The following is a 27,399-nucleotide window of genomic DNA, read 5'->3' as shown; positions in this document are numbered from 1 at the left end:
CTGGCATAAGAGTTCTGCCCAACCCCTGCCATGACTCAAGTCTTTGCCATCAAACCTGCAGTACAATGAGGACTAAGCATGAAGTATATCAGTACACGAGAGGAAAAGAATAGCATTATTATGGCAGGAATTTTAACTTGAAATTTGTTTTCTTGTACTGTCTTTGTTTTAAGAAGGAATAAGGTTATCGTAAGAAAATTAAATCAAAACAAAACAAAAACAAAAAGAGATCAAGAACAAAGACAATAGGCAGGCTTATTAATTGAACAGGATGTTCCTATGGAATGAAATACAAAGCTTTGAAAAAACTATTTTTGCTCCCTTAGAATCAGAAAAATGCAAATCCAAACTATATTGAAATTCCTTCTAAAGCCAGCCAAAACAGGAATCATTAAGAGAAGTAATGCAAAATGCTGGAAGAATATGAATTAAAGGTTTCTCTTGTGTACTGCAGGGGTTAAATGTCAACAAGGGTAACCACAGAGAAGGGTTTTCCAAAACTAGAAATGGATCGCTTATATGTCCATTCCTGCAGATTTAGAAAAGCACTCTAAGTGAAATAATACAGAGGTCACTGAAGAGCAATAACGTTGTGGCACTTGACTAAACAATGGAGCCAACCAGGATATTCAACAACATAGGCATGATTAAAGAAAATGGAGATTGATTAAGATACTCATAGCTAGGTAAACAGTTGATAGATATGTGATATATGACAGATGGATCTATATATCTATATCTACATCTATATCTATACATATCTTTATCTATGTATAGATATAGATGTAGATGTTTGTAAAGATGGACAGATAATAGATACATACATACAGACAGACATAGAGACATAGAGACATGCATTGAGAAATAGATGACAGAGATTAAAGATAGGTGATAGACAGACAGACAGATAGATACAGACAGACAGACAGACAGATGGACAGAGAAGCAAATAGACACAATAGAATTGTCTTCAACAACAAAGTATTCATGTCATTTGTAGGAAAATGGGTAAAATTGGACATAATTTTATTAAGGGTATTAAGGGTATTAATATCAGGAAGTCCAAACCGGCCTCGAACTCAGATCCACCTGCCTCTACCTCTTCAGCACATCCTACTGGCCTGCACCACCAGAACCACAATGCCAACCAACCAGAGCTTGTAGGCACTAAGCAACTACCCAAAGGCTATACATGGACTGACCCTGGGCTCCAACCTCATAGGTAGCAACGAATAGCCTAGTAAGAGCACCAGTGGAAGCGGAAGCCCTGGGTCCTGCCAACAGTCACCTAGTGAACATGATTGTTAGGGGGAGGGTGGTAATGGGGGGAAGATGGGGAGGGGAACACCCATATAGAAGGGGAGAGAGAGGGGTTAGGGGGATGTTGTTGGCCCGGAAACCGGGAAGGGAAATAACAATCGAAATGTAAATAAGAAATACTCAAGTTAATAAAGATAAAAAAAATCAGGAAGTCAAATATTCTGTATTCTCTTAGTAGTTGTGCCTATATTTTACATATATTCACAAACTATGTATTTATGACACAAAAATATAAATAATGTTTTAGTTAAAGTGCTCTTTCCCATGTTTGGAAGGACACAGTAAGGACTGGCTTTCATCCCTTGAATTACTGATAGATTTATCCTGTGGTGATGTCTGCTTTTGATATTTTCTTCACGGGAAAAGGTTTGTTAATTCAGTCTAACTTCTTTATTATAGTTTTACTAAGGTTGTTTACTTCTAATTACAACACTAAAGACACTGAAATTTCATAAAATCATAAAAGCCTCTTACTAGTCTAAAATGTCTAGTCAAACAAAAAACATTCATGAATTCTTTATAAATTTATTAAACTGAATGACTCCAATTTTAACATATATTACCTTTAAGGTGTATTACCTATTTGCTTCAAATGCTTGATATCTGTAGCTATATTCATTGAAAGGTACTTTTACATCTCTTGGGATTTTTTATAGCAGGGAAATTCTGTGTAAGATAAAGTAAAATAAAGCTTTGTAAATCTCTCAACAAACATATAACTCCATTTCCACCTCCAAATATTTTCACGTGAATGTATAAACATCCATGTAGATTGTGAACATGCTTATACTATTTGTGTGGTGACTGACAGATGAGTATGGACATTTGTATTTATAAGAATGCTTCAGTTGGTTCTAAGCTCAGATTTCTATCATGCATGCCTTAATATCTATAAGGAAGTATACTTCCCCTATGTGTTCTTGTTCCTGTTGGAGAGCCATGGCTGGGACATGCTTGACTGAGGACAGAGGGGTCACCTGTGTTCTAGAATGAGAATTGTCACCCTTGGAGACAACAGTGTCAGAATGGAGAGTGGTCCTTCCTGAGTGATTATGGTGTGCCTCTTTGTCTCCTCACACTTGCAGCCCTCACTGTTCTGTGCTTTATATAACCTGATGCTGCCAAGGCTATTTGAAGTATTTTTGCTTCAGGCCCCTTGCAGCAGTAGATGAAAAATTCATTTCAGGCTCTTGCAAAACCAAATTCCAGCAAAGATTTTTCTACCCAAGAGGTGGCAGTTGTCCCAATGTGCACCAACCACAGAGTGCGTTCTCTGTACAAAGAGTGAGCATTTCCAAGCAGATTGAAGCTAACTTTCAGTAGACTGAAGCTTTCTGACTGGAATGCATGGGTTTGTCTTCATTCAGTAAGGTAAGTAATTCTTTATCACCCACTGACTTCTATTTTGAAGGATTCTTTTTTTTTTTTTTTTTTTTGGAAGCTGGGGACCGAACCCAGGGCCTTGTGGTTGCTAGGCAAGTGCTCTACCACTTAGCCAAATCCTCAACCTCCCGCTGAGCCAAATCCCCAACCCCTTGACTTCTATTTTTATACTGCATAAGGACATTAATAATTTTAAAAACATTTTAAAACGTAATTTATCTTTTGTGACCTTAGTAAAGTAGTTTAGTTTTGGTGAGATTCTCTTTATTTTCATTTCCTGAAAAATGGTAATAAAAGTGCCAGGACAATGGAACACAAGTCATTGGGAAGATGCGAAAATAATATCTTCAAAACCTTATAAAAGGAGAGAAAGATGCTGGTGTGGAAAGCCACTTAGTTTTGGTATTCTTGTTATTAGCATTTGTCCAGGAAAGACTTAAAAAATAAAGAAAACACAAAACACTTATCTTATAACTTTATATATTTCAACACCTACTTCCCATTTTCTTTATAGAAACCTCAGACAACCAGCAGATTCCATATTTTAATTGTTTATACAATTGTGGATTTAATTAACTATCACTCTTAGCAAAAGTTGGACTATAAGTCACATTCAAATACAGTACACTCTTAACACTCATAAATTATGTTATTTTTTCAAACCATTTCGGCATAAATATATCTTGCATGTATATTATATATTATATATAAATATCATATCAAAGTTTAGCTTTACATCCAATCTTTCACACAAATATGATTGTGACACTAGAGAAAAAACAAACACAAATAAACATGCATATAAATATATACATACATTTACATATGTATGCATATACTTAGACAAGCATTACATATGTACATTTGCAAAACATGTATATGAAAAGCATTGTTTTGCATCTGATGTATAATATAGATATATAGAAATAGGATGTAGAATCTCAATGTTTATAGATGAGCTGATGATCAAATAATGCATCCCACATAGCACAGAATTCTTTAAACATAACCACTAAATCTAGCACAATGAAAAAGACCATGGTATGGTAATATACTAAGTTATAGAAGACTATTCAATGCATAATCGAATTAATTAAATATATATTTATGAAGGAGAAATTATTTTATCTCTTTATATTTTATCTGCATCATTTGAAATTTATGACCAAGTTCTTATTATACTAAAACAAAAGTCTGTCTAAAATAAAGAATGTTTAGGCTCGAAGTATTTACATTTTTTTTAAATATTAAAGGAAGAATATAAAGGTTCTTCAGAGACTATTCCATCATATCACTAAATAAAGAAACTGTGATTTGATAGATAGAAATGAGTATCAAATAAGTATACCTAATTCTGACTCAAAAACAACCCTCTAGAGGAAACAGAGTTGGTGTTGTCTTTCTGTTATAATAGCTATAATTTCCTTACTTCTGTGGCTCTTGATTATGAATTAAAACAGTGCTATTCATCCAAGAAAAAAAGTATATGAAGTTCCAGAAAACATAAGAGTTCTCTAAAGAAGTAAAAGTCTCCCATGAACTTTTTAACAATGACCCCATTCCCCAAAATTTTATTCAGAAGACATAAATTTAAATGTTTTATGCACTGACATTGATATTGATGTTCAGTACTATCTATCACTAGCATACATATCAGAGAACATAACTTTTCTTTTGCTTATTTGTCTCTTTTTGGGTTTATACTTTAATTAAATGCAACGAAGTTTTAAAGTGGTTCCTTATTTCCTAGTTCAAGGTCATATCAGATGTTTGGGTGTGATCTCACCTTGCTTCGTACATCAAATTCCACAGAACCTAAATGGCTTATACAATGTATATGAAATTTTTTTGCATTACTAGTTGGTAGAAAACATATAAGAAATTTTAAGTTTTGGATCCAATGTCTACCAAGTGTTATGTGACTTATGAACATCAAATATCCCTGAACTGTGATATTATGTAGTGAAATAATTTATAAGGTATTTTATACAAAAATCTGCATAGTTAATGTCAAACACAATCTGTAAGAAGATGAGTGTGTGTGTGTAAATATATAAGTATGTATATATTAGAAAAACAAAAACAGGTTTCTTCACTCATCTAATTTTTTTACAGAATGAAATCTAAATACATGATGACTTCATACAGTAACTTTAACCAACTGATTTGTGAGAACTTTTCTACCTTCAGGAACTCACTCATTGTGTTCATGTTCATAGCATCTTTTGTTTTGTAGTATACCCTGATGACCTCCACGAAAAAGATGACTTTGTGAAAAAATCTGCCAGTATATAGTTTGCCCTGTTTTTCCTTCTCTGTTTGCATCCAACTTGGAGGGAGTAGACTTTACCCAGACATATACTACATTTTAAAGTTATGACATAATGATATAATATATTATTGTATATATAATTATAATTAGGTATCATATACAATAATTATATAATTTATATATATAATTATATATATTGTATGTATAATTATAATTAGATTTATTCTAATCTTACTTGCATATCAATGCATTTATTGTCTGTTAACTTTTATTCTCAGCTTGTCTTATCAAGAATTGTTTATGAGGCATCTAGCAAAGTATTAATAAAAGTATTTCTAAAACATTAGATTAGCCAGATTAGTGCTTATATGTTGTATTTCCTAAAAAGGCAAACTAACTATGTAGAGTTGAAAATAGGATTTATGGTTAGAGAGATACTGCAGTGGATAAGTGTTTGTTGTTTAAGTATCACTACCCACATGGAAAGCCAAGTATGGCTACATGTACACCTGTCAACTCAGCACTGATGGGAGGGGACACAAAGAAAGGAAGATCACCAGCCTTTCCTCCAAAATCATAGTGAGTTCTAGGTTCAGTGAGAGACACTGCCTCAGGAATTTGGAAGAAAGTGGTAGAGGAGGATATTTGACATCTTTCTATGTTCTCTACTTGAGCATGCATAAAACTGCACAACCAAACACACATAAACACATCATCAATCATTACCATCATCAAATTTCCTTATAAATCTTTACTAGCTCCAGTGATAGATAATTTTTAAAAATCCCAAGTAAGAGTACAGTGAATAAGTTCCACAAAGTTTGACAACCTATATTCAAATCCTAAACTCCATAAAAAGGTGAGATCCTGTTCCACAAAGCCATATGCATACACCCAGTAACAATCATTAATTAAAATAAAATCCTGTGCTATCACTCATAATTTTACGACTTACTCTCCTCTTCCAAATACTACAGCACTCACTAGAATCTTATGAGGCAAAGCATTATTACAGAGCACATTGGCAAATCACCATAGAAACTCTGAAAAGAAAAAGAGCCTAAAATATTTGAGAAAAAAACTTTCCATCACACATTCACAAGGGAAACTTGGACAGCTAGATACCTAATTCTCAATTATCCATGATGTTGGACCATATTTCCTATTTAATTTCAGTTTTATATAGATAAAAACAAGAGAATTGACTTGAACTCATAAAAATAAAATACAGTCAAATATTTCGTGATCATTTTACTTTATAATTAAATAAAATACTAGAAAAATGACAGGAAAATATTAATGATTGAAAATAATTAGACAGGAATGGAGAGCATTGCATTAAGAAATTTTTAGAACCATTACTGCAAATTTCTCACTTTTATTATATACATAGCAAAAATTCTCATTTATCCACCCCATTGTAAAGTTTGTTTTCAGGATTGATGAGGAAACAACATATTCATATTTCAATAATATTCTGTAGTGAAAATCCCCTGCATTAGAAAAGGAGAATGGATCTCCTTTACTTCATTGTTCACGTTCAATTTTCCAGCCAGGTAACAGTGTAGTGTGAGCCACTCAAATATATAGCACTACAATTTGCTGTTAAATAATACATAACATTCCTTCAGTTGCATAAAATATCATATTTTAAGTAAGACTGAAATTTATATTTTTCTTAGAGACATTTCATTAATGTATTTTTTTCTCCATCTTTATTAAATTGGGTATTTCTTATTTACTTTTCAATAGTTATTCCTTTTCCTGGTTTCCAGGCCAACATCACCATAACCCCTCCCCCTCCCCTTCTATATATGTGTTCCCCTCCCCATCCTCCCTCATTACCGCCCTCCCCCCAACAATCCCGTTAGTGTATTTTAAAAATAGAAGTAAATGGTAATTTTTAATAAAAGGAATATAGAGAAAAAGTCACCAGCAATACCTAGAAGAATTCAAAACATTGGAAGGAACTGTGTAATATCAAATTGAAACTCATACAATTAAAACTGTTTTCAGGAAAATATCAGATTTCTATAATATCTATTCAGATATTTATGAAGTATTTGCCATGGCCAACTGCAGTGCTCGAACTTTTATAAACATTACAATTTCTCCCAACTTACTTAAATTTGATTATACTTTGCATGGTAAAGAAGATTCTAGTCTCATTATATTTCTTCATGTTTTTAATTGAGGAATTGTGATCCACAGAGTTAATTGACTTAACTATAGTAACATTTTATTGTTTATTTCATAAGTCACAGACATAACCTTACTACAAGAACAAACCAGTCGGTACTGGAAAGAGAACTCAAATTATTTTGTGATACTCTTGATTGAATTGAAGATCTCTTGTATTATAAGAAAATGTGCTATGATCTTTGCTTCATCTCTAGTTCTAGTGATATTTAACTGTTAATATTATAGTGTACATATAATCTATCATATTCTACAGAATAAGAGAGTCATATTTTAAAAAACCATTTGGCAAAGTATAATAATAACTTATATGATATATTATATGTTTGAATGTGTATATACCTATATGTGGTTGACATTGAGGCTACATGGAAATGAGAAATATTAAGACAAGAAAGACTTTGGTCACAAAGTCCAGGAAATATGTCCCTTCAACTATCGTCTAGAAATTCTAGCTCAGACCTATCCCCAGAGACTTAGATCTACTTGGAATTGGTTCTCAAGTATGATGAGAGAGAAGGGGAAAGACTTTTCTTCTACACATACATATCCAGTCCCCCGACATTTGTGAAAATCTGTATCCACATTTCAGTTTACAATGGAGAAAAAGAAAATCTTTCCTCCCGGAAACCAGAAATCTAAGAGGGGTGCCATCTCTCCACTGCTATTGAAAAGTATACGAAACTCTAGGCAAAAGTGTGAGGCGAGAGATAACATTTAAAAACGATGAGATAAAGTCATTTGTTGTTGACAGTTAATTCCCTAATATATCCCAAAATCTTCATATGAACAATGTCAGAACTAGTGATGGCTCTTAGCAAAGATCCAAAGAAAAAGAAATATGTGCAAAAATTACTTGGACTCTATTTATAAACTAGAAACCAAAAAAAAAAGGCCACAAAAATAAAGCATCTAAGTGAATTTAATGCTTTATTTTCTCTTTCAGATTATTTACTGCACCATGCATGCAAACAAAGGTGAACTTACTTAGGACATGTCATGGCTCACCTAAGATCAAAACTTAAACCTGGTTGTTGATGAGCTACAGCTTCTGTGGATGTTTAGCCAAAGAATTATTTAAAAATATTTTTGTATGTGAAGATCAACAGAGAATATTCACATTCTGTTTCCCCAATGATATTCAGGCAATTGTATACCTTTAGTTTTAAACACCACCATTCAAAAAGGAAACGTGATTTTGAAACAATATTCCATGGTCTTCACTTACATAGGGAAGATTACATCGAGGGATTCCAGCTCCCTAATACAATGCTTTGTACAAAATTATGTCTATTAGTATATTCTATTTCTCCCCATAGACAATTGACACTGCAGAATCACAACATGCAGAATGTCAAGTTGAATTTCACCTTCTTGCTTTCATTCCTGTTTTGTTTGGTTTGTTTGTTTCCTTTGAGAATCTTTCAGTCAAACTGGAACACATCACTATAGTGATATTTTTTCTCTATGCACACTCATGTGAGCGCGCACGTGCGCGCACGCGCACACACACACACACACACGCAAATGTACACACAGCACAAGGAACATGTATCTGTACTCAGAAACAAAGTGGTTTGCCATAGAGAAAGATACATGACTTGAAAATGGGTCATCTAGAAATCAGTCTGGAGGTTCCTCAGAAAATTGGACATTGAACTACCTGAGGATCCAGCTATACCTCTCTTGGGCATATACCCAAAAGATGCCCCAACATATAAAAAAGACACGTGCTCCACTATGTTCATAGCAGCCTTATTTATAATAGCCAGAAGCTGGAAAGAACCCAGATGCCCTTCAACAGAGGAATGGATACAGAAAATGTGGTACATCTACACAATGGAATATTACTCAGCTATCAAAAACAACGACTTTATGAAATTCGTAGGCAAATGGCTGTAATTGGAAAATATCATCCTGAGTGATCTAACCCAAACACAGAAAGACATACATGGTATGCACTCACTGATAAGTGGCTATTAGCCCAAATGCTTGAATTACCCTAGATGCCTAGAACAAATGAAACTCAAGATGGATGATCAAAATGTGAATGCTTCACTCCTTTAAAAGGGGAACAAGAATACCCTTGGCAGGGAATAGAGAGGCAAAGATTAAAACAGAGACTGAAGGAACACCCATTCAGAGCCTGCCCCACATGTGGCCCATACATATACAGCCACCCAATTAGACAAGATGGATGAAGCAAAGAAGTGCAGACCGGCAGGAGCAGGATTGAGAGACACAGCCAGAATACAGCAAATACAGAGGCGAATGCCAGCAGCAAAGCACTGAACTGATAATAGGACCCCCGTTGAAGGAATCAGAGAAAGAACTGGAAGAGCTTGAAGGGGCTCAAGACCACATATGTACAACAATGCCAAGCAACCAGAGCTTCCAGGGACTAAGCCACTACCTAAAGACTATACATGGACTGACCCTGGACTCTGACCTCATAGGTAGCAATGAATATCCTAGTAAGAGCACCAGTGGAAGGGGTAGCCCTGGTCCTGCTAAGACTGAACCCCCCAGTGAACGTGATTGTTGGGGGGAGGGCGGCAATGGGGGGAGGATGGGGAGGGGAACACCCATAAAGAAGGGGAGGGGGAGGGATTAGGGGGATGTTTGCCCGGAAACTGGGAAAGGGAATAACACTCGAAATGTATATAAGAAATACTCAAGTTAATAAAAAAAAAAAAACTGAAATGAAAGACAAGGAGAAGTTTCCCTGTTCACAATGTACTCATGACATCCTTGTTACACACATCACTTTGCAAGTGATAGAATTATTTATATTTAGGAACATTACTTATTGATGCAGTGTCATAAAAATATAAAAGATAATCATATTAAATCTCCTTATTAAAAAAAAGAAAATGGGTCATCTAACTTTATGTACACACCTGCGGATATATTTACACACACAAATACATATACACACAAATGAAAATATAAATTTAAAAATAAAAATATAAGGGTGCTCTCCCATCCACCCACCCTCATAGAAACAGGGGGAGTGGGGTGGGATAGGGGCCTTCTGGAGGGGAAACTGGAAAAGGAGATAACATTTGAAATGTAAATAAAGAAAATATCCAATAAAAGAGAAGAAAAAAAACAACAAAGTATAACTAAAATAAGTCCTAAAGCTATTCTGCCATACTCCGATCAGTGATGCATTCAGCCATCATCAGAGAAACTTCTACCTGAAGATGGGAACAAAGACAGAGGACCACAGCCAGACATTATGCACACACAGAGAGAGTCCTTTCAAGACACAGCTCTAAATGAGATTCTTCCATCAAATCCGTCACCTCATAGCTGAGAGAACCCTGTAGAAGAGGAGGAAGAAAGAATGTAGGAGACAGAGGACACCAGGAGAACCAGGCCCACTAAATCAATTGAGCAGAATTCCTATGAACGCAGAGACTGAAGCAGCCAGCGCAGAACCTGCAAGGTCTGCACTGGATCTTCTGTGTAGACATTACAGCTTTTAGCCTAGTATTTTTATGGGACTCCTGAATGTGTGAGCAAGTGAGTCTCTATTTCTTTTGTCTTTCGTTGGGGCTCTTTTCCTTCTGTTAGATTGCCTTATCCAACTTCAATGTGATTGTTTTATTTTATTGTATTTTATTTTGTTTAAAAATGGCAAAAAAGAAAAGCCCTTGAAAAAAATTAATAAAATAAAAATATAAATCATTAGAAAATTAAGAAACTATAAATTAGTTATCTGATACATATAAAATCATGTAAGAACCCTAGGGATATTTATAATAACCAGAAATATTTAATATAATAAACAGATACAAGATATATTAATAGTGTTGATTGCAAATCTATATCTCAATAAAAAATACAAAATATAACTTGAATTAATCTGGGAAAACTGTTTCTTTGTAATCATTAACCATTAGTGCTTCTTAACAAAATATTACAGATGTAGTCAACTCATATTTCTTTTAGCAAGTAAGAGAAAGGAATTTATTGTATTATTATATATTATATAATATGTTTTTATATTTAAAGATGTTTGTTTTGCCACACTCTGTTTGATGTAGTCTTTAGATAATTTTGAAAAGAATTGAATATTGAAAGAAAACAGGGGAAGAATGTCAATATCTAATCATTCTAATGTCTTCCTGGACCTATCTATATATTTTATATGGACTTGCCAAGATAACAACAAACATAAATTAAATTTATACTGAACCCTGAAGAATGTGTTAGTAGTCATCAAAGATCATTTTGAATCAGCACAAAGTTGGTCATGTTCAACAGGTTCATGTCCTGTAGATATCCTATTAATATTTGTTGTATTTTTATCCACTAATAGCTTAGGAAAGAATATTACATGGGTGATATTCTATTAGGATTACTTCTTGGGATTCAGAGATTGTCATTAGGTCTTCTGCCATACCAGAGAGACCACATCCAAAGCACTTTTTAAAGTTTAAACAAGAGGATATATTTCTTTGAAATATAACATATAATTTTAAAAATTGTACTTATAAAACTAAAATTTCGATGTAAAATTGTATAATCTTGTGATTTAATGTCTTCTCCTGCTTCTTCCAATTGGATGAAAGACATAAATGTCATTTCAATGTCATTTCTCGTTATCCTAATAGGGTTCACCCACTGACTTCCTCTGTAGACAAGAAACAATGGAGGTTTCAGTCAGTTTCAAACATTTCAAATTTTTCACCACTTTTTTCTGCCCTAGGGAACTGAAATGTATAGTTTAGTTAAAAAAAAAAGAAAGGAAAAGTTTTTCTTACTATATCCTGCAAATAGAACACAAAAGCTGATTTCTGTACATTGTACAGACATCTCAAAATCTTAGTGTGGCTCAGATCCAAAAGAGAAATAATAATAATAATAATAATAATAATAATAATAACAACAACAACAACAACAACAACAGGACCTATGATCCTCTGGACTGAACCAAACGAGACTCTACATTCACAATGCACTCTGATTCCTCAATGTGTGATATTTTCTCTCCCATGTTTTACATCTGTGCATTAATGTTTCTGTGAGAGGACATGAGTAGACTGCAAACTGCTTTCACAAGGACAATGAGACCTGATTGCTGAATATTACTAGACATATAAATATTAGTCACTTTATCACATAGCAAACTAACGTTTGGGAGGTTTTTAACTAGAGCAGATGACTAATAGAATTAATTTAGAGAAAATATTTAATAGTCATTCAGAGATAGTGGTTTCTCAGCTGTTGAATAAATTAAGATATTCAATCAATAGAGAGCAGAGTATTTCTAGGTATTTAATTTACTTAACCGCTAAGAAGGGTTGTGGCTACCTGCTGAAGATGTTTCCTGTCTTTCTCCCAGTGCAAGCACTAAATTTTTGCTTACTGATGCTTTGTGTAGTTTATTAAATATTCCCTTGGGAAGGCATATAAATGAAAGACAGTGTAATATTGAGTAGAGTTAAATCCACTCTATCATACTGTAATTTTATTAAATTCAATTGCTTTCGAGTTTGATGAGAACATTTTAAAATGTCAATAAGCAATTCACTCAATCATTGAAAAAGTATTAACTATTTGCAAAGAAAACATTTTCTGGCAGTGAGGATATGGTTGGCGCAGTTAGTAAAGTGCCTAACACACAAGATGGCATGAGGACACATGTCTGTTATGCCAAAGTTGAGTGTCAGGTGTGAAAAAGACAGGTCTCTAGGCTTACTTGAGCATCTATTCTAACAATACGGTGAACTCCTGGTTCAGTGAGAGATCATGCCTTGATAAATATGGAGGTGATTAATATGGGAGGCCATTTATAATCAGCTGCTGGTCTTTCCATACATATGCATGTGCACATAAACACACATAATACACTATACATAGGAGAGAGAGAGAGAGAGAGAGAGAGAGAGAGAGAGAGAGAGAGAGAGAGAGAGAGAGAGAGAGAAGTTGATTGAATATCTTTTTATATACCTAAAACTTCACACAGAAACAAAAAGTCTACTATGTAGTAGGCTACTATCTTAACTTAGAAGTTAGCTTATGAATGATATTTGTGTGTTGTAAAAGAAAATAGGTCTCATCTTAATAACAGTCTGTCTTTTATGTATGTGCATGCACAGTCAGGTACATGAGACTTCCACCATTTTAGCTGGCTTTTCAGACTCACTGGATGATCACTTAGGACACCTAATTAATATGGTGATAAATAAGGTTTTACAACTTATGTCTGTGCATTTCGAGCTTTCATTATGCAAGCCTGCACACAGGTATATCTGGCAAGCACCATTTCTTAAATTCTGCCTAGCAATGAATGCATTATCATTTAATGTTAAACTGTCTGCACAGACTTAAATTATAAATTCAACATCTCAGTATTTATTATCTTGGAAGATTGATGTGAAATTATGTGCCTTCAGTAGATACTAGCCCTGATGCCAGAAACACTATTTCTTTTTTTTTTTTTTTTTGGTTTGGGAGACTTTTTTTTTTATTAACTTGAGTATTTCTTATATACATTTCGAGTGTTATTCCCTTTCCTGGTTTCCGGGCAAACATCCCCCTCCCCCCCTTTTTTATGGGTGTTCCCCTCCCCATCCTCCCCCCTTGTTGCCCTCCCCCCAACAATCTAGTTCACTGGGGGTTCAGTCTTAGCAGGACCCAGGGCTTCCCCTTCCACTGGTGCTCTTACTAGGATATTCATTGCTACCTATGAGGTCAGAGTCCAGGGTCAGTCCATGTATAGTCTTTAGGTAGTGGCTTAGTCCCTGGAAGCTCTGGTTGCTTGGCATTGTTGTACATATGGGGTCTCAAGCCCCTTCAAGCTCTTCCAGTTCTTTCTCTGATTCCTTCAACGGGGGTTCTATTCTCAGTTCAGTGGTTTGCTGCTGGCATTCGCCTCTGTATTTGCTGTATTCTGGCTGTGTCTCTCAGGAGCGAGAGCCGGATGTAGAAACACTATTTCTTAGAAGAACAGAATAAGTCTTCCTTTTCCTACATACATCCCCACACACTTTTGAGATAGTCTCTGACCTTTGGTGGGAGAGTCTACTGTGCATGGCCCCTCTAAGGTTGAGCTAGCAACCAGCAGTAACAATACAAAAGGAGAACATGTGACAGCTGATGGGCTGTCCCTCTACCAGCATGATACTCATTTAGACAACAATATACTGAATCTAGTTAGAACTTCTCATACGTCCATGGATATGAGGCCATCCACTGGTAACAGTTTCCAGTCTTCTTAGAAAGTGACTCTCCACTGAGAAGAAGCTATAAAATGTTAAGAGTTCCTCAAATGGAGGAAGTGGTATCCTTTTTCCATGTGGAATTTATAACAGGGCTTAATCTTGTGCAAGTCTTACACAGCTGCTATCAGCTCATGACTATAGCAGCAATGGTGTTCCCAGGAGATAGAATTTCAATATTCCTCTCATCCTCCTTTTCCTACATACATCCCCACACTCTTTTGAGATAGTCTCTGACCTTTGGTGGGAGAGCCTAATGGGCATGGCCGCTCTAAAGTTGAGCAGTTACCATTGCTTACTCTCAGTATTTTGAAAAGTCACTGTCCTCTTTATTAATCACTACCCACTTCATTAGACAGCTTCTCTGAGCAAGGTTGAGAGCAGCCCAATGGACCATTGCATATTATAAAATTGGCTGAAAGATAAGAATAACTGAATACTAAGGGTGAAGAAACACTAAACAAAGCCTAAGGGAATAGCAGTGAATTCTCTCCTCTGAAAATTGATTCACTGGTCAACTATTTCAAAGAACATTGACTGAGATTTGATATGAAGGATAAATTTCATACAAATCACATTACAGGGGAGATGTTCGTGATGACAGAAATATTATTTTAAGGAAGACCAGAAGAAATGAAACCATACTGGTATAGTAACCAGCAGTAACCATACAAAAGGAGAACTTGTAACAGCTGATGCAGTAGCAAGCCCTCTCCTGGAGTGACACTCATTTACACAATCATCTATCGCACCCGTAAAAATAAAGCAAATTTTGGAAGTCAAGCTAAATCACTTTTTCCAAACGTGAGCTTCCCTAGGCCTTGCAGTTTTACCCCCTGCCTCTTGGCCATATTAAAAGTGCATTTCATTTGTCCCAAATGAACTCATCTCATTTTCCCCCAATTTCTCTGAAGTACTTTCCGTCATTCCACTTCAGAGCCCTCTGTGCACTCATTTGCTGCTGGCGTCATATTCACCTTCAATCCTGAGTGACAGATTTTCCAAAGAACCCAATTAGAACCCAGCTAATGAGCCCTCCATGGGCTCCCTGAATAGCCAGATGACTGTTTATTTTCATCTCTTGAATTAAGAAAAAGACAGTAAGTCATGGAAGCCGTAGGAATAAAGACCCACTAATTGAATCACGAAAACACCTGTGTTCCTCATCCTATATTTATTTACACACTTTAATCCAGTGCTGTTTAATAGGTGCAAAGTACTTTAAACATCCTAATTATGTGTTAAAGAAAAAAAGACCATGAATAAAAAGTAAAAATTAAGAGGAGAGAGAAAACAAAATAAAATACAGGAACGAAGGAATAGTAACCCTTTCTACACTGATATGCTTGCATGTGAAGATTACGTTAAGATAACCTTTTAAAATTTGTATTTATAATGGTTCTATAGTACAAAGTTCTTAGTGTATACTTGAAAAAGTTTAAACATCTCTATGAAAGTGATATTCAACAAGTCGAAACCTCCAACTTTGGATTAAAGAGGTGTAAAGAATATTTCTTTCTGTCTCTTTGTATTTTCCTCTCCCCCTGTCTCTGTCTCCTGTGCCTCTAGTGTGTCCTGTGTCTCCTGTGTGTCCTGTGTGTCCTGTGTGTTCTGTGTGTCCTATGTCTCTGTCTCTCTGTCTCTCTGTCTCTCTCTGTCTCCCCCCCCGTGTGTGTGTGTGTGTGTGCGTGTGTGTGTGTCTGTGTGTGTGTGTGTGTGTGTGTGTGTGTGTGTGTGTGTGTGTGACCTATTTTAGAACTTTATGTTTTGTAGCTGCCAAGAAATAGTTGTTAATGGCTACATTTGATGTTAGAAAAGTGACTTTCCCTCACAGGCCACTGGGACTCTGGGTGACAATTGCTTTATTTTAATTATTTCTAAATATGCAGGAATCTCTAACAATTTGCATATTTAATGATCATGATTTCTGTATAACCTTCTGCCTTTTATCATTACATAAACACCGACATGATCTGTCTTCTTTTCATATGAGATCTTGCATTATGATGAGGGAGTAATCTAGTATGAGTGTGTGACTACTGAAATACTAATAACAGTAGCACAGTGGACCATGAGAGCAATGAGAATTGACCTCTGTGTCCAGGGGAGCTAAGGAGAATGTCAGCATTTGACAGTCTGATGTAAACTTATTAGACATAAGCTTTCTAACTTTCCCTGTAAGATAATTCACATTGTACTTATTGAAACCATAGACAGTAATGAGAGCACACAGTTACTTTCTTGTTTCCCGAGGGCCCACTGAATCAGTAGTTAGAAGCTTTCTAACTTCATCAGGTTTTGAGAATTTATATAGCTTTGCCATCAAGACTTTCAACTTCTAAACATCCACCATTCCAGAAACTGCTATTGTTATCAGGTCAGGCCCTTTGGTTTTATTCTAACAAATAAGTTGCTGAATAATAAGATATTTTTTAATGTTCCTTAGCTTCTTCCTGTGTGTATATCAATGCTTTCAAGATCATTGTATAGGCAGGGGTTGTAATAGGTATGCACATATATATATATATATATATAGAGAGAGAGAGAGAGAGAGAGAGAAATGGTGGATTATCCCTCTCTTAGCAGACATTAATTGCCTATACTTCCTCATCTATAGGTGAGGCATTGTGATAGTCCCCAATCCAGATGGGCATGTCAATTGGTATTGTCATTGTTTAGGCAACCATGTTGTTGAGATCTCGTGTATGCAGCTTCCTTGCCATATGTAGAAGACACAATGTATCATGCTCTACTGGTGCTCACAAGTTTCCAATCCTTTTTAGCAATGTTATTTTACAGAGCATAAAGAAGAAGCTCTTTTTACGGTCCATCATGGAAGATAAGGCATCATGGTGGTACAGGTGTGGGTTGGGGATATTAAGAGCTGGCTGCTATTGTACCTGTATCAGAAGGGAGATATATAGAGGAAAATTCTTTAACCAGCTTAATTTGCTTTTTTTTCTGTATCTCCTTTTAATTTATACTGGGATACTACATTAAGGATGAACTTTTTCCCTTTAGTTAAATTGTCATGCAGTCCAACAATCAGTTGTCAATGCCTCCAATCTCACCGATTACGTGATCCTGGGTCAAACAACGACTCATGCTGAGCTCGAATGGCACAGGTTCCTCATGCTGCTGTACATATAAACCAATTCAGGAACTTAAATTTTTATGTAAAAGGCTTACTCTGCAAGTAGTAAAAAATTATTCATTTTAATTATTTCTTGAAGAAGCAGTGAGCTATAAACTGGAGAAAAGTCCCAGAGTGTTTCTTCCTACGGTAAAATCCTGTGGAGATAAAATGTCTCAGACAAATAAATGGAGACTTTTGTGCTCTGCACAATATGGCCAACTTTATCAAAAGCTTTTTACCTCATAGATAATATATCACTCTTCTCTTTGAAGGCTTTCCTTCTGGGTAATTCTAGTCTTCAAAATTCAGCATCCTGAATTTCTCTTTCCTTTTACACCAAACATCAAGCACATTTCAACCATCTATTCTTTGGGGGCATAAGGAAGATATCAAAAGAAACAAGAAGTCTGTGTTGGGATGTTTTATGATGATTCCCAGGAGAATAGGACCTCCATCACAGTCCAGCCCTTCAGGCACTGAAGAACCTGGATCACCTTAAATTAATTAAATTAATTATCTATTTAGAAGGGAATTTTTTAACCTCTCTCTTTTCTTTCATGTTCTGCTTTCCATTTTATTAAAACTGAGACAATTTAATTCTGAAACTGCATTGTCTTTCCAGTTTTAGATTCCAGAAAAATCTCAACTTAAATATATCGGGGACAGAACTACACAATCTCCCATCCCTGCTGCAGATGGCTATTGATAGAAAGAAGTCAATGCCATCACCTAGTGTGGAAGCACCTTGTGAGAAGCATCTTGTTCCCTTTCTGGTACTCCTGGAAGTCAATTCAATGATGCAAGCAAAATAAAGAGCAGAGAGGCTCAAACTTTCATCTCCATGCTCTTATGTCTGAATTTTTCATCATGCTTTATTCTAAGATTAATGTGACACCCATTCCATTGTATACTATCTGATTAAAGTTGATAATAGCTTACACTGTCAGAGTCATATTTCCTTTATGTATAAGTGAGGACCTAGAATATTTATTTACTATACAGACTTCATTATCTAAGTCTCTGGCCCACAGTAAATCCTTAGTTTGGTTGGTTGGTTGGTTGATTGGTTTGGTTTTAAACTATCACCATTTCTGTCTCCTCAGATTGCTCTGATAATTAAAGGAAATGATGGATGTGCCACCAAGAATCAGTGCTCAGCAGGAAAACATGGGCTCTTCATTGTGGCATGAATGTCTACAAATCCACATGACCATAGTTCCTACTCTTCCCGTAGGCTTGTAGTGCTCAGCTTTCTTCCACAGACGTCTGACTCTGGAAACCTGCTCAATAAATAGTCAGCTCCAGGTAATAAATTCCATGCCAGGAATAAACAGTTTTTCTCAAAGCCACATGCTGTTGTGAACAGAACAATCTAACCTATATTGTAGCCTCTAGGTATATTGTGAGGACCTAAGGCCAGAAACTTATCAGTTCTGAAAAAATAAATGCTGGAAAAAGAAGAAAAAGGGAAATCTTCCATATTCTCTTAAATCAAGTGTCAAAGTAGATTGACAATTTCTGGTCTCTTGCTCCAAAACGTAACTGAGCAAAAAAAACTACCCTGCTCCAACTTAGATCTGTGAACAATCCCCATTAACTTCCCCTGGCAGTGCCCACATCTGTTAGCTTGTTAGAGACAAAGTTGAATGCTACTTGGAATCAATGTTGGGTAAATTTTTGGATACAAACCTGCAATTCTCCTGGATGAGTTACTCATTTGTCTTTGCCAGTCTTTACTAATTTTGGCTCAGTGAACAAGGATATAGTATCTAAGCTGACAGCCAGGGAATTCCCAGGAATATTATTCTAGTGTCCCAGCTGCTTGTCTGAAGACTTGGCAAGAAGAAGATGACTGGCTGTAGGCCCATCTCACAGGGCCCAGCTGTGCTGGGTGTACAGATAGACCACAGATGGGGAGAGTCATGCTGGGAGAACTTAGATTCAAGGACCTCACTGGTGAGAAGTCAGAAGGTTAGGGAAACTGTCCTGCCAGCATATTTACAGTATAATGGTGACCATTTGATTCTACAATTCTGTGCATAATTAACACAAAAAAATAGGAAAGGTGTAGCTATTGCAGATTCCAAAATGCTACATCTCCAAATGTCAAGAAAAGTTGAGAAAGGGATGATTGGTTGAAAATTTTAGATTCTTGTCTTTGCTTCTTCTCTTACTCCTTCCCCATTTTATACTTCTGTACTGTGTCCTCATTCTCTGGTGCTAAGGGATAGATATTCTCATTATGTTTATGTAGAATAATTAGACAAACTCAGCACGATAGTGCTATTCTTACCATCAGGGTCTTATGGTAATCAGAGAATGCACTGTAGACAAATAGGTCAAGAACAAAACAAGAACTATACACTGATAGATAAGAGTGCTTAAATCTATTATTTTCTTCTTCCAAAACAATGCAGGTATCAGAGTTAAAAAATACTAAAATTAAATAAAATTGATGTTTGTAGGACAGATGTGTTTGGAGTACAAACTTTGACATAAAACTGACCATTATTAGTGTTCATTTCATCAATCATGAAGTTGAAATAATAAAGAGTACCTCATGACTGTTTCAGATGTTAATTAAATTGCACATTGCCTACAGTTGCTGTAATGATTGAGCCTCTAAAGATGTATGTTTTGACATCATTTCATCATGTTATGCTATTTAGATATAGTATCTTTGAAAGGTAGAGACATATTACCTTATTTCATTGTCCTTGTCACAAAGCTTCTTCCATTTAAATTCCTTTCTTCTAGGCAATGGGAGGTTAGATGTCTTCAGACCAGAAGAAATCACACCAGTATATGGCTGTGCAAAAGAGAAAAAGACCAAGTAACATATAAAGCAGACCTATTGGAATTATACCTGAATTCTCATCTGAGATTCTAAAAGCTAGTAGTGCCTAAGCAGTGGTCTAACAGACACAAAGAGACCACAGATGTCAACCCATATTAAAATAATAAGGAAAACTTTCAAACACCATAAATAGAGAAACCAAGATATTCCTTGACAACATAGGTTTAAACAATATCTTTCCACTAGCTCATCCCTACAGAGAATACCAGAAGAAAAACTCCACCCCAATAAAGCTAACTGCATTCACAAAAATACAAAAAACAAATAATTTCACAATTTCACGCCATCAAAACCAAGAAAAGAGAAACACATACATAAACACATAACCACCAAAACCATCAAAATAAGAGGAAGTAACAATCATTGGTCATTAATATCTCTCAATATCAATGGTAAAATATATCTCTCAATATCCCTGGTAAAAAAGGGAATAGGTTAACAGAATGAATGCAAAAACAATCCATCATTCTGCTGTATTCAAGAAACACACCGCTGCAGCAAAGATAGTTATTGTCTCAGTATAAAAAAAAAACTGGAAAAGATTTTCTAAGCAAACAGACTATAGAAGCAAGCTGGAGTAACCATTCTAATATCTAATAAAACAGGTTTCCAACCAATTTTCCTTTTAAATATTGATGCAAAAATAGTCAATAAAGTACTTTCAAACTGAACCTAAGATCACATCAAAGACATCACCTGCCATGATCAAGTAAGCTTCATTGCAGGGATGCAGGATTGGTTAAATATTTGAAAGTCCATCAACAGAATCCACCATATAAACAAACTGGAAGAAAAAATTACATAATCATCTCACTAGACGCCATAAAAGCATTTTCCAAATTCCAACACCCCTTCATGATAAAAGTCTTCAAGAAAGCAGGCACACAATGTGTATATCTAAGCACAATAAAGGCAATGCATAGCAAACCAATAGCTAAAATCAAATTAAACAGAAAGAAACTTAAAGCATTTTCACTAAAATAAAGATCAAGACAGAGCTGTCTACTCTTCCCATGTCTCTTCAAAACAGTACTTGAAGTCACAGGGAGAGCAATAAGACAACTAAAGGAAATCAAAGGTTTACAAGTACAATTTAGAAAGAAAAAGTAACTTCCTGGTTGCTGCCACCCCAGAGAGCCCTTGGGCAGCACCCCGCGAGAAAACTTGAGCCTCGGGACCACAGGTAAGACCAACTTGTCTGCTGCAAGAGAGCTGCATGGTGAGATCGGGACACACAGAGGCAGAGTTCATCTAGGACCGGGCACTTCCTGTGTTTGCCGGAGGTCCCAGCCCGCGGATCCCAGCCCGCAGCAGCTCTCTGCTCCCAGACCCCGTGGGAAAGAGACCTCACCGCCTGGTCAGGTGGGCACTCCTGAGGCTGCAGAGCGGAAGAGACCACAAACACTGCCCACCCCTGCCCACATCCCTGGCCCAAGAGGAAACTGTATAAGGCCTCTGGGCTCCCATGGGGGAGGGCCCAGGAGTGGCAGGACCCCTGCCTGAGACACCCCCAGAACCTGAGGGAAACAGACCGGATAAACAGTTCTCTGCACCCAAATCCCGTGGGAGGGAGAGCTAAACCTTTAGAGAGGCAGACAAGCCTGGGAAACCAGAAGAGACTGCTCTCTGTGCACACATCTTGGACGCCAGAGGAAAACACCAAAGGCCATCTGGAACCCTGGTGCACTGAAGCTCCTGGAAGGGGCGGCAGAGGTCTTCCTGGTTGCTGCCGCTGCAGAGAGCCCGTGGGCAGCACCCCACGAGCGAACTTGAGCCTCGGGACCACAGGTAAGACCAACTTTTCTGCTGCAAGAAAGCTGCCTGGTGAACTCAAGACACAGGCCCACAGGAACAGCTGAAGACCTGTAGAGAGGAAAAACTACACGCCCGAAAGCAGAACACTCTGTCCCCATAACTGACTGAAAGAGAGGAAAACAGATCTACAGCACTCCTGACACACAGGCTTATAGGACAGTCTAGCCACTGTCAGAAACAGCAGAACAAAGTAACACTAGAGATAATCTGATGGCGAGAGGCAAGCGCAGGAACCCAAGCAACAGAAACCAAGACTACATGCCATCATTGGAGCCCAATTCTCCCACCAAAACAAACATGGAATATCCAAACACACCAGAAAAGCAAGATCTAGTTTCAAAATCATATTTGATCATGATGCTGGAGGACTTCAAGAAAGACGTGAAGAACTCCCTTAGAGAACAAGTAGAAGCCTACAGAGAGGAATCGCAAAAATCCCTGAAAGAATTCCAGGAAAACACAATAAAACAGTTGAAGGAATTAAAAATGGAAATAGAAGCAATCAAGAAAGAACACATGGAAACAACCCTGGATATAGAAAACCAAAGGAAGAGACAAGGAGCCGTAGATACAAGCATCACCAACAGAATACAAGAGATGGAAGAGAGAATCTCAGGAGCAGAAGATTCCATAGAAATCATTGACCCAACTGTCAAAAATAATGTAAAGCGGAAAAAGCTACTGGTCCAAAACATACAGGAAATCCAGGACTCAATGAGAAGATCAAACCTAAGGATAATAGGTATAGAAGAGAGTGAAGACTCCCAGGTCAAAGGACCAGTAAATATCTTCAACAAAATCATAGAAGAAAACGTCCCTAACCTAAAAAAAGAGATACCCATAGGCATACAAGAAGCCTACAGAACGCCAAATAGATTGGACCAGAAAAGAAACACCTCCCGTCACATAATTGTCAAAACACCAAACGCACAAAATAAAGAAAGAATATTAAAAGCAGTAAGGGAAAAAGGTCAAGTAACATATAAAGGCAGACCTATCAGAATCACACCAGACTTTTTGCCAGAAACTATGAAGGCCAGAAGATCCTAGACTGATGTCATACAGACCCTAAGAGAACACAAATGCCAGCCCAGGTTACTGTATCCTGCAAAACTCTCAATTAACATAGATGGAGAAACCAAGATATTCCATGACAAAACCAAATTTACACAATATCTTTCTACAAATCCAGCACTACAAAGGATAATAAATGGTAAAGCCCAACATAAGGAGGCAAGCTATACCCTAGAAGAAGCAAGAAACTAATCATCTTGGCAACAAAACAAAGAGAACGAAAGCACATAAACATAACCTCACATACAAATATGAATATAACGGGAAGCAATAATCACTATTCCTTAATATCTCTCAACATCAATGGCCTCAACTCCCCAATAAAGAGACATAGATTAACAAACTGGATACACAACGAGGACCCTGCATTCTGCTGCCTACAGGAAACACACCTCAGAGACAAAGACAGACATTACCTCAGAGTGAAAGGCTGGAAAACAATTTTCCAAGCAAATGGTCAGAAGAAGCAAGCTGGAGTAGCCATTCTAATATCAAATAAAATCAATTTTCAACTAAAAGTCATCAAAAAAGATAAGGAAGGACACTTCATATTCATCAAAGGAAAAATCCACCAAGATGAACTCTCAATCCTAAATATCTATGCCCCAAATACAAGGGCACCTACCTATGTAAAAGAAACCTTACTAAAGCTCAAAACACACATTGCACCTCACACAATAATAGTGGGAGATTTCAACACCCCACTCTCATCAATGGACAGATCATGGAAACAGAAATTAAACAGAGATGTAGACAGACTAAGAGAAGTCATGAGCCAAATGGACTTAACGGATATTTATAGAACATTCTATCCTAAAGCAAAAGGATATACCTTCTTCTCAGCTCCTCATGGTACTTTCTCCAAAATTGACCATATAATTGGTCAAAAAACGGGCCTCAACAGGTACAGAAAGATAGAAATAATCCCATGCGTGCTATCAGACCACCACGGCCTAAAACTGGTCTTCAATAACAATCAAGGAAGAATGCCCACATATACTTGGAAATTGAACAATGCTCTACTCAATGATAACCTGGTCAAGGAAGAAATAAAGAAAGAAATTAAAAACTTTTTAGAATTTAATGAAAATGAAGGTACAACATACCCAAACTTATGCGACGCAATGAAAGCTGTGCTAAGAGGAAAACTCATAGCGCTGAGTGCCTGCAGAAAGAAACAGGAAAGAGCATATGTCAGCAGCTTGACAGCACACCTAAAAGCTCTAGAACAAAAAGAAGCAAATACACCCAGGAGGAGTAGAAGGCAGGAAATAATCAAACTCAGAGTTGAAATCAACCAAGTAGAAACAAAAAGGACCATAGAAAGAATCAACAGAACCAAAAGTTGGTTCTTTGAGAAAATCAACAAGATAGATAAACCCTTAGCCAGACTAACGAGAGGACACAGAGAGTGCGTCCAAATTAACAAAATCAGAAATGAAAAGGGAGACATAACAACAGATTCAGAGGAAATTCAAAAAATCATCAGATCTTACTATAAAAACCTATATTCAACAAAACTTGAAAATCTTGAGGAAATGGACAATTTCCTAGACAGATAACAGGTACTGAAGTTAAATCAGGAACAGATAAACCAGTTAAACAACCCCATAACTCCTAAGGAAATAGAAGCAGTCATTAAAGGTCTCCCAACCAAAAAGAACCCAGGTCCAGACGGGTTTAGTGCAGAATTCTATCAAACCTTCATAGAAGACCTCATACCAATATTATCCAAACTATTCCACAAAATTGAAACAGATGGATCACTACCGAATACCTTCTACGAAGCCACAATTACTCTTATACCTAAACCACACAAAGACACAACAAAGAAAGAGAACTTCAGACCAATTTCCCTTATGAATATCGACGCAAAAATACTCAACAAAATTCTGGCAAACCGAATCCAACAGCACATCAGAACAGTCATCCACCATGACCAAGTAGGCTTCATCCCAGGCATGCAGGGATGGTTTAATATACGGAAAAGCATCAACGTGATCCATTATATAAACAAACTGAAAGAACAAAACCACATGATCATTTCATTAGACGCTGAGAAAGCATTTGACAAAATTCAACACCCCTTCATGATAAAAGTCCTGGAAAGAATAGGAATTTAAGGCCCATACCTGAACATAGTAAAAGCCATATACAGCAAACCAGTTGCTAACATTAAACTAAATGGAGAGAAACTTGAAGCAATCCCACTAAAATCAGGGACTAGACAAGGCTGCCCACTCTCTCCCTACTTATTCAATATAGTTCTTGAAGTTCTAACCAGAGCAATCAGACAACAAAAGGAGGTCAAGGGGATACAGATAGGAAAAGAAGAACTCAAAATATCACTATTTGCAGATGATATGATAGTATATTTAAGTGATCCCAAAAGTTCCACCAGAGACCTACTAAAGCTGATAGACAACTTCAGCAAAGTGGCTGGGTATAAAATTAACTCAAATAAATCAGTTGCCTTCCCCTATACAAAAGAGAAAAAAGCCGAGAAAGAAATTAGGGAAACGACACCCTTCATAATAGACCCAAATAATATAAAGTACCTCGGTGTGACTTTAACCAAGCAAGTAAAAGATCTGTACAATAAGAACTTCAAGACACTGAGGAAAGAAATTGAAGAAGACCTCAGAAGATGGAAAGATCTCCCATGCTCATGGATTGGCAGGATTAATATAGTAAAAATGGCCATTTTACCAAAAGCAATCTACAGATTCAATGCAATCCCCATCAAAATACCAATCCAATTCTTCAAAGAGTTAGACAGAACAATTTGCAAATTCATCTGGAATAACAAAAAAACCCAGGATAGCTAAAGCTATCCTCAACAATAAAAGGACTTCAGGGGGAATCATTATCCCTGAACTCAAGCAGTATTACAGAGCAATAGTGATAAAAACTGAATGGTATTTGTACAGAGACAGACAGATAAACCAATGGAATAGAATTGAAGACCCAGAAAAGAACCCACACACCTATGGTCACTTGATTTTTGACAAAGGAGCCAAAACCATCAAATGGAAAAAAGATAGCATTTTCAGCAAATGGTGCTGGTTCAATTGGAGGTGAACATGTAGAAGAATGCAGATCGATCCATGCTTATCACCCTGTACAAAGCTTAAGTCCAAGTGGATCAAGGACCTCCACATCAAACCAGACACACTCAAACTAATAGAAGAAAAACTAGGGAAGCATCTGGAACACATGGGCACTGGAAAAAATTTCCTAAACAAAACACCAATGGCTTACGCTCTAAGATCAAGAATCGACAAATGGGATCTCATAAAACTGCAAAGCTTCTGTAAGGCAAAGGACACTGTGGTTAGGACAAAACGGCAACCAACAGATTGGGAAAAGATCTTTACCAATCCTACAACAGATAGAGGCCTTATATCCAAAATATACAAAGAACTCAAGAAGTTAGACCGCAGGGAAACAAATAACCCTATTAAAAAATGGGGTTCAGAGCTAAACAAAGAATTCACATCTGAGGAATGCCAAATGGCTGAGAAACACCTAAAGAAATGTTCAACATCTTTAGTCATAAGGGAAATGCAAATCAAAACAACCCTGAGATTTCACCTCACACCAGTGAGAATGGCTATGATCAAAAACTCAGGGGACAACAGATGCTGGCGAGGATGTGGAGAAAGAGGAACACTCCTCCATTGTTGGTGGGATTGCAAACTGGTACAACCATTCTGGAAATCATTCTGGAGGATCCTCAGAAAATTGGACATTGAACTGCCTGAGGATCCAGCTATACCTCTCTTGGGCATATACCCAAAAGATTCCCCAACATATAAAAAAGACACGTGCTCTACTATGTTCATTGCAGCCTTATTTATAATAGCCAGAAGCTGGAAAGAACCCAGATGCCCTTCAACAGAGGAATGGATACAGAAAATGTGGTACATCTACACAATGGAATATTACTCAGCTCTCAAAAACAACGACTTTATGAAATTCGTAGGCAAATGGTTGGAACTGGAAAATATCATCCTGAGTGAGCTAACCCAATCACAGAAAGACATACATGGTATGCACTCATTGATAAGTGGCTATTAGCCCAAATGCTTGAATTACCCTAGATACCTAG

At 36.7% G+C, this 27,399-nt stretch overlaps 1 long non-coding RNA gene across 1 annotated transcript; it reads left to right on the top strand.

Annotated features, from left to right (window-relative positions):
* The first annotated feature begins 2,355 nt into the window (after positions 1-2,355).
* LOC102555226 (uncharacterized) lies at positions 2,356-21,346 on the top strand. Its single transcript, XR_015622273.1, has 3 exons — positions 2,356-2,691; positions 18,646-18,847; positions 20,300-21,346. It is a non-coding gene; the product is annotated as an uncharacterized LOC102555226 (long non-coding RNA).
* The last annotated feature ends 6,053 nt before the right edge of the window (positions 21,347-27,399 follow it).

The sequence above is a fragment of the Rattus norvegicus genome, chromosome 6, assembly GCF_021556685.1.
Source record: "Rattus norvegicus strain SHRSP/BbbUtx chromosome 6, alternate assembly SHRSP_T2T, whole genome shotgun sequence".
NCBI lineage: Eukaryota > Metazoa > Chordata > Mammalia > Rodentia > Muridae > Rattus > Rattus norvegicus.
The sequence above is the reverse complement of the archived record's forward strand: the minus strand, read 5'-3'. Positions and strand labels throughout refer to the sequence as shown.